Genomic DNA, 15,245 nt, shown 5'->3' on the forward strand with positions numbered 1-15,245 from the left:
GGGTGAGCCGTCACTTAACGACTTCCTTGACAAGGGTGTGAAGCTCGGGCCTGACTTTTTTCAGGTCCTCTTGCGGTTCTGGTGTTACCCAATAGTTTTGACCGCTGACATTCGAAAGGCCTTCTTACTGATATGGATCTGACAGGAAGACCGAGATGCACTCCGTTTTTTGTGGATGGACGGACTGCCCACTCCTAGAAATCTGCTTCCAAAAATCGTAGAGTTGCGCATGACAAGGGTGCCGTTTAGAGTGGCATCGAGTCCATTTATGCTCGCAGCAATACTTGAGCACCATTTAGAGGCCTGGAAACAAACACATCCAACGATTATCGCCCGCCTGCAGCAATAATTTTACGTTGATGACCTGGTTATGGGCGCTTCGTCGAATAAGAAAGCGGTAGAGATCTACAACGCTGCCAACGATATCTTAAGAGACGCACGGATGGAGCTAAGGAAGTGGATCTCCAACTTTAACATCTTGGGCCAACAGTTTCTTACCCACGGCCTGTCCGTGGAAAACGTCGCTGAAAGTAAGACCCCATCAAAGGTACTCGCCTTGTTGTAGGGCCGTTCAACAGACGACATTATCACGTCCACACAAAATGTTTTGAAATTTGCCTCGACACAGCCCTTCACGAAGCGAACCGCGCTGCACACTTTTGCGCGTCTTTTCGACCCACTCGGATGGTTATCGCCGTTCCATGTGCGACCTCGGTTGCTGTTTGAACGCCTTTGGCGTATTAATTACGACTGGGACGAGCCACTGCAGAAGGACATTGAGAAAGTGGAAAGACTGGGTTTCTGAAATTCCCGCTCTGTCTTCCCTGCGTAAAAAACAAGGCGTCATTTTCCTTATGCCAAATAACCATGACATAACAGAAGTTCATTTCTTCACCGATGCCAGCCCTTTAGCTTATGGAACAGCCGTGTTTGTGCAGAGTCTCACTCGATAATGACAACTTCACCCTACACCTTTTGATGTATACTTCTCGTATTGCACCTTTAAAGACTGCTTTGTTACCAAGACTGGAGCGTCTAGCCTGCCTTTTAGCGGCAAGAGTAAGGAAATAGATTCGCCAGATCCAAGAGTTTTGAAGTTGAAAACGTCATGCTGGACGGATTCAGCGCTAGCACTGTACTGAGTTTCAGGCGATGCAGTCCGCTGGGAGACGTTCGTAAGAAACCCAGCCGTTGAGATACAGTTATTAACAAAAGGATCCTCGTGGCGGCACTGCGTTATGGCTGACAACCCGGCTGACATTCTCACGCGTGGAATGTCCGCGACTGGACTTACGCAGAAGAGCATGTGGTGGAACGGAACGCCGTGGTTGGCCAAGTCACAAGAAAACTGGCCTGAAAGTGTGTCTCCTTTGCGCCTCCTCAAAGTGTCAGCAGTGGTCTGGCGTCAGTATGTCCGAAATCGCACCTCCCCCACTACTTGACATTGAGAACTACAGTCGCCTGCTAAGTGTTCTAAGAGTCACTGTGTGGATAAGGTTTCGTCGTAATTCTTCGCCGAACGAGCGTTCTATCTTCTGGCCCTTGATGGCATCCGAAATACATGAAGCTGCGGCTTGTGCAGCGCACCGCCTCCTGTCAGAAAGCGCCGCTTTCCGTGCCAGGAGGCCACTTCCCTCACATTCCACCATCATTACGTTACGTCCAGACATGACGACTAAGGCTTGCTTCGAGTCGGCGGCCGTCTTTATGAACTCGATGGCCTCGAACAATGAAGCACCCGATTTTAATACCCAGTGATCACAGGCTTACCGACCTCTTGGTAGAGGCAACACATCTGCCCCTTTTTTATGGGGATATTGAGGCTACCCTTGTCGACCTTCGTTCAAGATTTTGGAGTTTGAGGGGACGACGGATTTGAGGCGTCTGCTAAACAACTGTTTCCCGTGCCGCCGAAGACGTCTACACGCTGATTCAGTTCCTGTCGCTCCGTTACCAAGAGACCGAGTAAAAGAGACAACATCGTAGGAGTGGACTTTTGTGGACCTCTTTATGGCTGCACGCAGACGCCTTACGACGTGGTTCACCTAGAGTTAACGTCACATCTCACAGCCCATTCGTTCCTTCTTGCCTTCCGGCGCTTCATCGCGCGGCGAGGGATTCCTGGGACAGTATTTTCTGACAACGCACGAGCCTTCCGTGGCTGTGCGAGGCAACTGCGTCTTCTCTCATCGGAGGATGTCATCAATTAAGTGAGCTCCAAGCGCATAAAGTGGAAATTGTTCGCCGAGCACGCCCCCGGGTGGTGAGGATTTTTTTAACGAGTGATCCGGACGATCAAAACCGCACTCAAACGCTGTCTTCGGCGCGGCTCCCTCACCTATGAAGAGTTACCGTATTAATCCAGGTTGAAGCCACTGTCAATCGCCGTCCCCTTACCCACATTGATGACGACCATGCGGTCCTAGAAGCATTGACTCCATCGCATTTCCTCGTCAGGAAACGTCTTGTATGCCTGCCGTCGACAAGGGATCATCTCATGCAGAGAATCACGGCCAACGACCTCAGACGACGAGTCAAGCAACGAGATGAGCTGGTCAACCAGCTATGGAAGCGATGGAGAAAAAAGTACTTGCTACTTCTTCGCTCGGCTCATCATGATCTACCAGCTGTTCCCTCCCGGCTCCGATTTGGCGACGTTGTCATCGTGCAGGATGACAGTATGCCTGCCCTTATGCGCAAAATCGGGCGCATCATGGAGGCATTGCCGGGAAGAGACGGAACAAGCAGGTATTTCGGACAGCGGCTTCCAGACGGCCAGGAAATCCGGCGTGCCGTCCAGCGGCTTTCCCTGTTGGAATCCCATGCACCTTGCGCAGGAGCGGGAATATGTTGAATCTCCTTGGCGGGAACCGGCACACCTCCCGGGCAGCCGGGGAGGAGGAAGAGGAGGTGGCACGCGAAGAGACGCGCGAGGGAGCGTTATAACTACTATGGACTCATGACTACTGTGTACTCATGAGTACTGTAATCAAAAGTGCTGCTGTTACCTCTGTACTCACTCGTCATCGTAATGACTTTTTTTATCTCGGTGTGTACTCACTCATGACCGTACTCATGTGTGAGTACGATGATTACAAATTAGTTCAAATGAATGTACTCACGAGTGAGTACGCCGACCTATGCCAGCCACCAAAGCGTTCGGACGCGCAATGCTGACCTTTTAGAACCGCATATAGCTGCCCAGTCTCTCTGCCGTGCCGGGATTGAAGAAGCGAACGGCGATGACGACTACCTAGTTACTTTAACCTAACTGCCGACAGGAGGTGTTGTTTTTAATACGCTGTTCTCTAACGGGGACCTGAAACCATGGCCGGTCCGATTCCTGGGGCCGTTCTGCTTCCCCTCCCACCACTTCCTAGGGGTAGCGGGGGGCACAGAGTCGCTTTCCTTCGTCCCCGGGACGCAGAAGCCGAGCTATAAACCATTCGTGGACGCTTTACCTGGGCCCGCGCTGGAGGAGATAATTATACATTCCCAAACACCAGCAGCGAACAGCCCATCCCCCCATCCCCCCACCCCACAGTTTTGCCCTAAAGCATGGTCCGAGCTGTATCACCGCTAACCAGCGTTTGTCCTGAGAACCGGAGTGGAAAATTTAAATTCCAGTTTGGTTCCCGCAAACATGTTTGTTAAAATTTTGTTGGGTCAAGCATCCAAGGTACAATACGCGAATGGCGTTTGTTCAGGAGGTTTAAACATTAGCCACGCATCGCTGTTGTGCACAACGTCTCACCGATGGAACTTATTTTGCTTGGTGGACACACTATATGTGTAGAGAATGTGTCGCTCCTTGTACTGCAAGCCTCACCGACCACGCAATACGCCTAAACTCGTGTCTACCAAGACATTTGGAAGAAAAAGTGTCTTATTTGGGTATAGACGGGCGTTACGTTCGGTCGTTGTCACCGGTGCCACTTTTCGTACCATTCCACATGCGTACAAAGCCGTCCTTCGCGGAGATTTGCCCAAGGCGACGTTAAAGCTCCCCAACGCTGCTGCAGGCGTTACGAAAGCTCAGGACGCGAATGATGACCGGCCGGACCTCCTTTGTTCGGCAATGCGCCAATCCTTTTCTCCACGCAACTCGCAGGGGATACAAGAAGGCATGGAAACAAGCCCCAGGGTCCCTTTCTCCGCCTGACACCACCCCATTTCCGCTGGAGTAAGTTGCCGTAGGAGAAGGCTGATAGCGCTCTCCTTAATTCCGGGCCGAGAACGAGACGGGGAAGAACGCCGCTGCCTTCCCCTTCCGCCTACACCGACCAGCACGCCGCTGCTGCACTCCGAGATCACCTCCACAGCCCAGTGGAGTTCGCGATCACCGGCTCGATAGCTCGAGTACCCAATACAGCTGCGAGTGCGCGCAGCCCGTGCACCTCTGTGCGAGAGCGAAGGATCTCGCCTCCGCGGCACGGAACCTCCACCCGCCTGACACGCTTCTGCCTGGCCAGGAGCTGGACGGCCGCCGATGCAACCGCGTCCTCTAGACCAGTCAGGGAGCCAGCACCATTTAAACCTTTATTAATTAACCTTAACTGCTATCTGTTGACACCCGTTCGTGTCTGTATCTTTACCTCTCAAATCTGCTGGATCAGCTCAAATGAGAAACAGTGGTCTAGACCGTTAAGGCTCCCCAAACTATCAAAAGACACCGTTCGCGATCTCTTGAGGTCGCATCACGTGTACTCCGAGGAAGCGCCCTGGGTTCTTGATTTTTCTTTTATACCTGATGATATTACATAGGTCATCCCCCTTCCAAAACAACTGAGATTATTTGCAGACGGTTGTGTTTTGCTCTGCAATATTCACTCTTTTTGTGATCAAAATTACGTTACTCAAAACGTTATATTATCTATCAGTGGTGCAATAAATGAACAATGGTCACTAATGTAAAAAAATGTAACCCTGCGTATCACAAGCAAACAACTTCACATAAATAATATTGTAACGAGAGGAACAGATGGATGCTAAACAGAAGACTACTTTAACCAATATATAGCCCACACACGGTAGGGAGAAAGCAGGCAGGATGTGTTCTTCCTCTAACCAGTCCCTGGCTCCGCCTAGTGGTCATGGCGGCTTCCCAGTCCTCAGCGCATACCCTTGCGGGGATAATTAAGTTTCATAATGTGGAACCATCCTCTCCTCGAAAAAGCATCGACTCGATGTGAAAGAAAAGTGTAAACAATAAGAAGGAAAGGTCTAAACCAAACACAACTCATAATATAGTTCCAACATCCCTTCACACTCTTGCAGGTGTCTTGAAATCTTCAAGTGCACCGAGTTTGTTGAACGGACCTCGGCACTCCACGTGACTAATACAGCTTCATCCTGGCCACATGAAGAACTTCTGGAAAGGCCCTCCGTCGAGCCCTCCGTCGACCTGGAACTCAACCTTACCGAGTGACGCACCACTCTGTAGGTGCCGAAGTAGCGGCGCAACAGTTTTTCGGATCTTCCTCAAAGGCGCAGAGGGCTCTACACCAAAACCGGGTCTCCAGACAGGTGAACCCCCTCTCTGTGCCGGTGGTTGGATCGGCGTGCACAGATTTTTGGTTGGTTTCGTATTCTACATCGCGTGAGGTTTCGAACTGCTTCGGTGCGCCTAGGGAATTCTTCAGCGCCTGAAGTGGGTGCTTCAGTTCCAACGAGAAGCATCGCATAAAACATTGTGTCGACCTCCCGACCACCATCGTTACCATCATCATCATCATCAATCTCTATACGCCCTTTGCTGGGCAAAGGCCTCTTCCATTATTCTCCAATTGCCCCGGTCCTGTGCTAACTGCGACCAATCTAACCCCGCAATTTTCTTGATATCTTCTCCGCATCTCACCTTCTTCCGCCCTCTGCTACGCTTGCCTTCTCTAGGGATTCACTCTGTGACCCTGCTATCCTGAACGAGACAAAAAGGAATGACACCGGTTGTTTCCTTTGGAGCAGTGTTGTATGCCAATGCAACGTAGGCTAGTACCTCATCCCAGCTCTTGTGGTCGTCGTTAACATACATGGAAATCATATCATCGATTGTCTTGTTGAGCCGCTCCGACAGACCGTTCGTTTGGGGATGGTATGCATTTGTGTAGCGGGGACTGTGTGTGTAAGTTTCATTAGTTCTTCAGTAAGCGCTGATGTAAACGCATTTTCTGTGTCAGTAATGACGACGTCTGCGGCACTATGCGGATCACGATACTGTGGAGGAAGAATCTCACAATTTTCTCTGATGTTCCTCGCGGTAGGGCCCTTTCTTCGCAGTATCGTGAGGGATAGTCGGTAGCAACCACAATCCACTTGTTTCCAGTTGAAGGCAAAGGAAATTGGCCGACTAAATCCATGACGATCTGTTGGATCGGCAGGTTCGGGGGATCGATAGACTGTAAGAAGCTGGCTGGCCGAGTACATGTAGATTTGCAGCGCTGGCAATCCCGGCACGTTGTGACTTAGTGTTTGATTGTCGAGTAGTAAGCACTTCTGGCGGACGCGTACCATTGTGTGGGAGAAGCCAAAGTGCCCCGACGAGGGCTCGTAGTCGCAAGCGTGCAGAATGTAACCGCGCTGGCATGTCCGTACATCCAGAAGGTATTGGGATCCTGTCGGGGGTAACCATTTTTTTAGCACGACGTCCCGGAGAACGAAAGATAAAAGTTAGCCACTAAAAAGTCGTGCTAAACAGCTCTACGTCCCTCGAGGTACTCAGTAAGTGGCTGGAGCACAGAGTTGCCTCTCGGTTGCTGGGAAAGATCTCCAGCTTCCAAGGTTCTGAAGAACACATTGTCGTGTTTCGAGCCACCAGGATGACGCTCAAGGGGAGCTCGCGACAAGCAGTCGGCGTCGGTGTGGCGCTTCCCGGATTTATACACGATGGTGACATCGAACTCATGATGCTTGTGGCTGCACCACGCAAAGCGTCCCGACGGGTCCTTGAGACTTGCCAGCCAGCACAAGCAGTCATGACGTGAAATGGCCTGCCGTACAAGTAGGGTCTCAACTTTGTAATCGCCCATATTGCCACAAACACTCCTTTTCTGTCATTGAGTTGTTTCTCTAAGCCCGTGACAGAGCGGGAATTCCGTAGGCACACACTCGCTCAACTCCCTCTTGCCACTGTACTAAAACGGTGCTGAGTTCGACGTTGCTTGCATCTGTGTGCAGCTCTGTCTTCGCATTGTGGAGCCGTTCTGAGACGAGATTGTGAGCCATTCTGAGAGGACTTAAGCAGTGTCGCCGATATCGACACTGTTCAACGTGATAGTTCTAAGTCCAGCGTAAACAGTATCATTGCTCGCTTCTCCTCACGTGAATAAAAAATGAGCTCATTAGGAATGGACGCAGAGGCAGGCTGCGCTTTGAGAGTATTGGCTTCTCGGGTCCCACTAACCTGAAAATCTATGTGAATGACCATCTAACTCTTGATAACAGGAACGTTTTATCAAAGGCGCTGGCACTCCAAAAGAAACCCAAGTGCAAGATTACATAGACCGATAGCAGCCAGAGAATTGTCCGGAAATCAGACGACCGCAGAATTTATCGCATTTCCACCGTGTCCGATCGTCGAATATTCACGTGATGCAATATAAAACTTCTGTAATTTTATACCATACGTAAAGTCTAGTACACTTTCTCATTTATGGTATTGCTTTCTACGAAACTGTGGAGTGTCACCTTACTGAAGGGTTGTTCCCTCATTCACTTCAATGCCCGTAGCCTGCTTAAGAACATAGATGCGGTTAATAACTTCAATTCCTTAGTTCAGTAAGCCTTCACTTTCACCTGCATATCACAGACTTGGCTTTTTAGCGCCGAAAGCAGCATGAGTGTTTCCGAACTTATCAAGCTGAATATTGCGGTCACAAAACTTGTAGTCATAGGGGTGTCGCAATTTTTCTTCCCCATACGCCGCTTACACGCGCAGCGTGAATCATTCTGAGTCAGTGTGGCCAGAGGTTGACCGCTCGTTCTTTCATAAGGAAAAGAACCTAATTTATGTTGCATTTATTGCACCCTATCGTCTTTTTATAGTGATTTGTTGTCTGAGTGATGTAATATCAAAGATAACTTTGAAAATTACAACGTAGTGTTTGTAGGTGATGTCGACACCAAATTCGTGTAAACGCATAGTACTTCTTACACCAATTACACCGATTGCTTTACTAGATTTGGTTTTGAATCGCTTGTTGAGCGTCCCACTTGAGTAGCAAACTCACGGGTCTGGTACACTCATTGATCACGTGTTATCCAACATGGCGCCATATACTTGTTTGGGGTTATTTGACACTGGTATCGCCGATCATTTTCCTATTTTTTCACATTTAAAAGCAAGCAATATAAACAACTTTACCTCTGTATTTAGTTCCGATTCCTTTGTTGAGGCCACCAGTTAAACTGATTGGGCGCAAATTCTGTTCATTTCCGAACTGGATGTACCCTTCCGAAAATTTTGCTCATTTTTACTCGCCGTCTCAGCTAATACCTGTACAGTTCAATGTAAAAATAAATAGGAGTACAATCAACACCCATGGATGAAAAATGTTCTTCTAATAATTTTACAGAAAAACGAAAACGTGGATAAAAAAAGCGCCATCCCCCTAAGATAAGTCTGGCTAAACAATACAAGTCCCGCTGCAGTATATTAAGTGCTTTGTGCCAAGCAAGCGAGAAAAGGTACTAAAGAAACGATTTCAACAAGAATAGGAATAACCCCAAAATCAAGTGGCCCCTCCTCAACTCTTTTTTTAACAAGTGATCTGCTAATGTCCCTCTAAACAAAATCGACTACAATGAATCCACCATCTCTGAGCTCTAAAAAAGTGCCAATGCTTTCTCAGAATACTTTTCTTACGTTTATACAAACTAACACTTCTATGAGACGTACTACGCAGTCATTTTTTCTTTTCCCATCAACACCACATGCAGTCTTTTGCATGATTCCTAATGTAAATATACAGTGCAATAGTTAGATGAAATTTGTGTAAGGCATTCAAGACTGGTTGCACATATATTTTCAGGCAAGCTTTGTCATAATAGCAAAGTTATGTTTAAACACGGTTTATATCCTTCATTCCTAAAAACAAAAGTAACTCCAGTTGTTCAAAAAAGTCGACAATAGAACGGTTACCAACTACCGTCCAATACTACTTAATTTCTGCCTTAGAAAACTCGTTAAAAAATTGTTCGCTAAACATCTGAAGGGCTATATATCCAAATGTAATTTGCTTAAAGACAACCAATTTGATTTCCGCTCACCTAGGGCTATAGATCTAGCTATGCTGTTTCAACTGATTACATAGGAATGTATTGATTCGGTAATTTTTAGGATCTCTTTTGTTGAGATCAGTAAAGCTTTTCACATTATAAATCGCCAATTCTACTTTCATAAAATACATTCCTACGGCATAACTAGGCCTGCGCTAACATTCTCAAAAATTACCTTCTTAACCGGCAGTACACAGAAACGCGGCAAATACCTTCTCAGCAGTAAATTATGTTTTTAAAGAGTACGGAGGGCTTAGTTTTAGGTCTCTTGATTTTTAGTTTCTATGTATAGCACTTCCAGGTCACCTAAGCTCTTAAAACTGCGTTCACTGTGTTTTATATGCAGATGACACAACCAAAATTTTATCTTATAAAACCATTGGTGCCCTTATCTCAAAGTAAATGTTGCTTTAAGTGTTATTATGAATTGGTGTAGCAGTAATCACTTAGTCATTCTTCCCACAAAAACTAAAAGTATGGTCTTTAAAATTGCACAGAGGCCAATATCTATTATTCACTCAATAAAACTTGATATTCATTACATTCGTGCATGTACTGATGTCATCTTTGTTGGGATACACCTAGAACTGAGCGTTACCTTTCGCTGTCACTTTATCCATCTTAAGCAGAAGAAGCGGGTTGGTATGCGTACAATGGGCAATGCTCGCCCTTTCTTCTCGCGCACAGCACTGCTGGCATCGTATTTTGGTTTCATTCGTAGTGATATTACGTGAGGTATAGTCTCATTGGGCAACAACTAATGCTTGTCACATATCAATACAGCACATTCAAAATCCGTCACTATGGATTGTAACTTTTCGTTCTTCGCAGTTGAACGCCTAACGTTAGTCCGTTCTTACAATATCGTTCTCGTAATTGTTTTGTTCTACTTGAATGTTTTCACCTTATTTTACGACTTCCTTCATATTCAGCTTGAATTTCTATCGTTGCATCTCACTTTTTGCAGAAAAATACTGTGACCAGATTTGCTGCTAACAAAAATTATCTCTTACCCCACGCTCTTGCGAATTTGGGTAAAAGCACTTCCTGATTCAGAGCAATAATCTTCTGGGATGAGTTCCCTTCAAGTCTTACCGTCTTTCAAGAGAAATTTCTTCACTTATTTCCATTGTTCAAAAACTCTCACAAAACAAAAATCATTTCTAGAATAACTGTACGTATTGTCTGATAACGGTTTCACTTATTTGTTCTTCGATTTCTTTGATACCATGTTTATTGTTTTTGGCTTGATTGGTGCTGTAAACGTAAATTTGCAAGCCTGTATTTTGTAATAAATCTTCAGTTACTGTGTATCATTTTACTGCCGAATTGCATCTGCGAAACGAGGGCCCGAATAAAGTCTTTGGCTCTGAGACCTTCGTCTGTATACCCTGGATTTTGTAATTACTTCTTATTGGAACTAGTAAAACTTGAAACTTGAATGCCATAGCTTTGTTTAAACATTGATGAATTACACCTCATTTAATTTCACATAGGTGTTCTCAAATAGGTGGTTTGATAAGCAAGACTGAAGAGATATTCAAAATTGGCGCGGATTACATCTAAAACCACGTAGGAGAAACGCGGCATCCCTGATGTATGAAAACCAAGTACCTGGCTCGAGTACGCATACATAGACGCTGTTTACTACCTGGTGTACAGAACCACCACCACGTCTTATTGTGCTTTTTTGTCTTTTTTAGATGGGCGATGGCCGGACAGGACACTGCATACGCGGAGTTTGCTCGTGTAAACCACACGACTGCAAACCCCATCATTCATAACACCAAAAAGGCGACTTTTTTGTCATACGAGATAAAATGACCAGAAAAAACGAAGAAACAATACAAGCCAAGCATACTTTGGTAATACGAGCTATTTTTTTCTGAGAAAATTGTTCAAATTTCAGTGATCATTGAACGTGTATGAAATACTCTTCCTGTGAAGATTTACGTAGCCAATAAAGAAAATTTCGCTTTTTATTAAAACACCTTCTCAATTTTTTTTGGAGGTACCTGCTAATTTCTGTGCACAGCTAATTGATATTCCAATACTCTTTCAAAAGCTAAATATTCTTTTCTGGAGCAACGTGAAAGATTTTTTGCAATGAAGAATTTATCATTAATTAGTAAGGTAAGTTGTTCACCTGTATTGTACAGCTAAAAGGAGGTTTCCAATAAAAGATCAAAAGACCCAAAAAGTGTTTTCGTGATTGAGCAAGCAATGCATGAAATTAACGCGCTCGTGAGAGAAAAAGCGTTTGTATACTTACTGCATTTATATTGCTTCAAACCCTACATTTCGTTTCTTTACATATCTGTTTTGTTTTCACCACCCGGCCCCGCATGGCTGTGCTACATGCGTTCCAAGGGAATTTAGTGTATCTTTTTGTTTTTTGCTATAACGCACGGGCTATCTTATTTAATAGCGAGAATGCCTTGCATATTTTCAATAAATTAGACTACTTTGCGTTGATATCCAACGTTGTTAATATAACCCGATGCTTTACGAAACAATCACGCCGAAATATAAATGGTAGCAGGGCAGGCGCCGCGGTATACTCTTTGCCCACACGCGCCTGTGTCTGTCACTTCATGAATGCTCCTTTATCTTTTGTTTCTCCTTGGACTTTTCTGCAATAAAACTTTGTTCCCTGGATAAACCTGCATTTTTCATATCTTCGTGACCACAACTGAGGTGCTTTACTGGAAAAGCAGTAAATCTGTGCCCGGCAATGAATTGGAAGGGATCAAAGACTTTGTTGAATGCCTGCAACAGACACAGTGCGTACACTGCGCCCGGACGTAGCCACTCGTCGATCCCAATGTCACCTCTACTCGGACCACCCCGTCTTAACTTGCTACGGTGTTAGACGGCGCTGCTTCATAAGAGAGGGCATCGCTCCGCAGCTTTTGCTCCGGTGCTGTGTTTCCAGGGCCGACAGGACCTGCTGAACAGTTATTATTTGGGGGTCCTTGTCATAACTGCGCACTGCTTCTTGGAGCCACAGTCGTAGGTCTGTCCTGGATGCCGCCCCGTTCGGTCACATTTCACAGTCGCACAGCAAGTGGGCGGTCGTGGCCCTAGCATTGTCACACAACACGCACGTGTCATCCGTATAGAGCTCTGGCTATATGTGTTTCATGACCACCGTGGTCATCAGTGAATTCGTCTGCGGCTGCCTGAACGTGGAAGCTTCGTCCCTGGTTAGCTCGGGGTGCGGCGGTGCCAGCACCCTCCTGCTTTTTCTGTAATATTTGATGATACCCTGAAAGGTATCGTACCTGTCATTCATCTCTGTCCAACACTCCGCAGGCAGGTCCACTGCTTTGCGTGCCAGGTAATCCTGGCAAGGTTGCGGGGGCCGTCTCGTTGTGGTTGGTGGCGAGTTCCGATACCTCGTTCTGCGCGTGGGCGGGGAAACACCTGATAGTCACGTTGTGCCCGTCGATGTTCACCCTGTCGAGCTCCCGCACTGCTGCGTAGCACAGCCAGCCCCTGGCGAAATTGAGCACCGCAGTCTTTGTGTCACTAAGCACTTTTGTCTCTGGGTCGCCGATGGCCAGGGCGATGGCCAGCTCTTTGGCTCGCTGCGCATCTCACGTGACAAAGCTCGTGGCGTAACCGTGACTAACGTCTCACCGTCAATCACAACCACCGCGAAGCATCAGTGGTCGCCGTACTCCGCGGCGTCGACGAATCTGCTGCCCGGAGCGTCCAGGTGCTGTTCCAACACAGCCTTCGCTGTTGCCGCCCTCCTGTCCCCGTTGTGGGTCGGACCTATATTCTTGAGTAACGAGTAAACTAGGATGGCGTTTTGGACTGTCGCTGGGACATCGCGCTCTTCCTGCTTGCCGAGGCTCTGAAGTTCTAACGCCATCTTCATTCTGAGCCGGGCGAGAATGGTCATCCCCGTTCTCGAACCCTTGAGCCACTCTATCTGGCCGACCCGCTGGGCTTCCGTGATCTCCTCCAGCATGATATGTATAGCCAGCTCGAACAGCTTGTCTATGCTCGTGCTGTCGAGCACGCCTATGGCTGCCTTGTACACCTTCCTCATGGCCGCGTTCAGGCGGTTTCGCTCGTGAAAGACTGGATCAGTCGGAGAAGGCTGTCCTTCCTCATCTAAGATGTTCTGCTGGCCCCTCGCTTGATCAGCTCCGTTGCGGCCGCTACCTTGCCTACCAGTCGGGTGACCGTGTCGTTGTTCCATCTGTTCCACTCGATCTGGAACCCCAGTACTCTGATCTTGGCTACCTTCGGGATCGTCTGCCCGTTTCTCATGTGCAGGCTGATGTCGCTCTCCTCTGTGGGTCTGGATGTCGGTGGGATTATCAGTAGCTCCGACTTCTTCGGGGAAAATATCAGGCCCGTGCCCCTGAACTGGTCTTCTTGGGCGTGTACCGCCTGCTGCAAGGAAAACTCAACATGTCTTTCGCATCCGCCCGGCACCAACAGCGTGATGTTGTCCGCGTGTATGGTGTGACAGACCTCGGGTATGGCTTCCAAGATTCATGCGACTCCGATCATAAAAAGGTTGAATGGCCGGCGATATCCCGGAGCCCTTTGGCGTGCCCACACTTCCTATCTTCCGCTCGTCCAGAGGGAGGTCTCCCGCTTGGATCTTGGCCGTGCATCCCGATAGAAAGTTGCGCATGTAGACGTACGTGCGCTGCCCCATCTGCAGGGCGCCGATTTGGAACACGATGGCCGAGTGCTAGGGTTCTGTCGCGACCTACGGCGTCAACAAAAACCCCCTCGAACAAATTAAGAAACTGCTGGCACCACCAGGAATTGAACCAGGGCCCGAATAGAGTTACGGAGCAATATTCCGTCGTCTTACCAATTAGAGTATGCCCACATTAGCATACAAGGACACCTACAGTGCACTCCACCATCACAGCTTCGGACGATCACCTGTGCTAGTTCAAAGCCCTCGTGAGAAGTGAAACCCCATAACTTATGAGAACGGCGTTCGCGTGGTTTAGATTAGCTGTGAACTGAACAGCGTCGGAAGAGGGGGAGGCGCTCCTTGGCCGCGAGACATAAAACAAGAGTGAGGGGCAGTCAGGGAGAGAGATGACGCCATAGCAGCGCGTGCAGCGTTCCCCCTTACCCTTATTAAAACACTCCTCTCCGCGTTCTTTTTGTAGTCGCTGCTGCTTTTGGTCGTCTCTGGTTTTTCTCTTTGCAGGGCCACGTGTACCACCTTCGTAGGTGAATTAGATATAATTTTTACGTCGGAGCAGTATATGCCGAACCCCCACTTTTTACTTCCTGACGCCGATTTACTCGCCTCCGCTCCCGGGCTCCTTGTCGCAACCGCCGACCGCTCTATAACAACTGGCGTTCCCCTGGCCACCACTGATGCCTCCTTCACAAGTTGGGCTTTCAGCTAAGAACGGCGGTAGCGCCAATAAGTGTCACCACAATTTTGGTGAAACTTGCAGTATCGAGATCTCCCTAGGGCGTGACAGAGTGCAATTGCGAAGAAAACACCCGGTCAGCAGCACAATAGCGCCTAGACACCAGCAGCCCATAATTTGATCTGGTGTGGGACAAGGAGGCCCGGCCATATTTAGGGGCACCGATAAGTGAGATGTGAAAGACTGGATTTCGAATTTCGAACGGGTGAGGCCTTATAATAAACGGGACAATACGATTATCCTCAATAACGTCAGCTTCTATTTTGTAGAAGTGGCCGAGCTGTGGTTTCACAACCACGAATCTAATTTCACCACTTCGTCAGGCTTCAAATGTGCTTTCATGGAGGCTTTCGGACGTCCAGATGTTTGCAAGCTCCGGGACGAGCAAATGTTTCGTGCGCAAATTTAGCAGGCCGGTGAAACTTACAAACTATAAGGAGGACGTCGTCGACATATGCACACTTGTCAATGCAGCAATGACCGAACACGAAAAGGTCATGCATATAATAAAGGGCATTAGCAAGGATTCTATCAAATGCTTCTGAG

General features: G+C 47.7%; 1 long non-coding RNA gene across 1 annotated transcript in view; it reads left to right on the forward strand.

Annotated features, from left to right (window-relative positions):
- The window catches only part of LOC144141400 (uncharacterized), a 162,238-nt gene extending 151,063 nt beyond the window's left edge, over positions 1-11,175 (forward strand). The window contains exon 4 of the long non-coding RNA XR_013316582.1: positions 10,977-11,175. This is a non-coding gene — a long non-coding RNA (uncharacterized LOC144141400). The remainder of the gene's footprint in view (positions 1-10,976) is intronic.
- Positions 11,176-15,245: the final 4,070 nt, after the last annotated feature.

The sequence above is a fragment of the Haemaphysalis longicornis genome, unplaced genomic scaffold, assembly GCF_048455015.1.
Source record: "Haemaphysalis longicornis isolate Haplotype H1 unplaced genomic scaffold, Haemaphysalis longicornis Haplotype H1 scaffold_6, whole genome shotgun sequence".
Classification (NCBI taxonomy): domain Eukaryota; kingdom Metazoa; phylum Arthropoda; class Arachnida; order Ixodida; family Ixodidae; genus Haemaphysalis; species Haemaphysalis longicornis.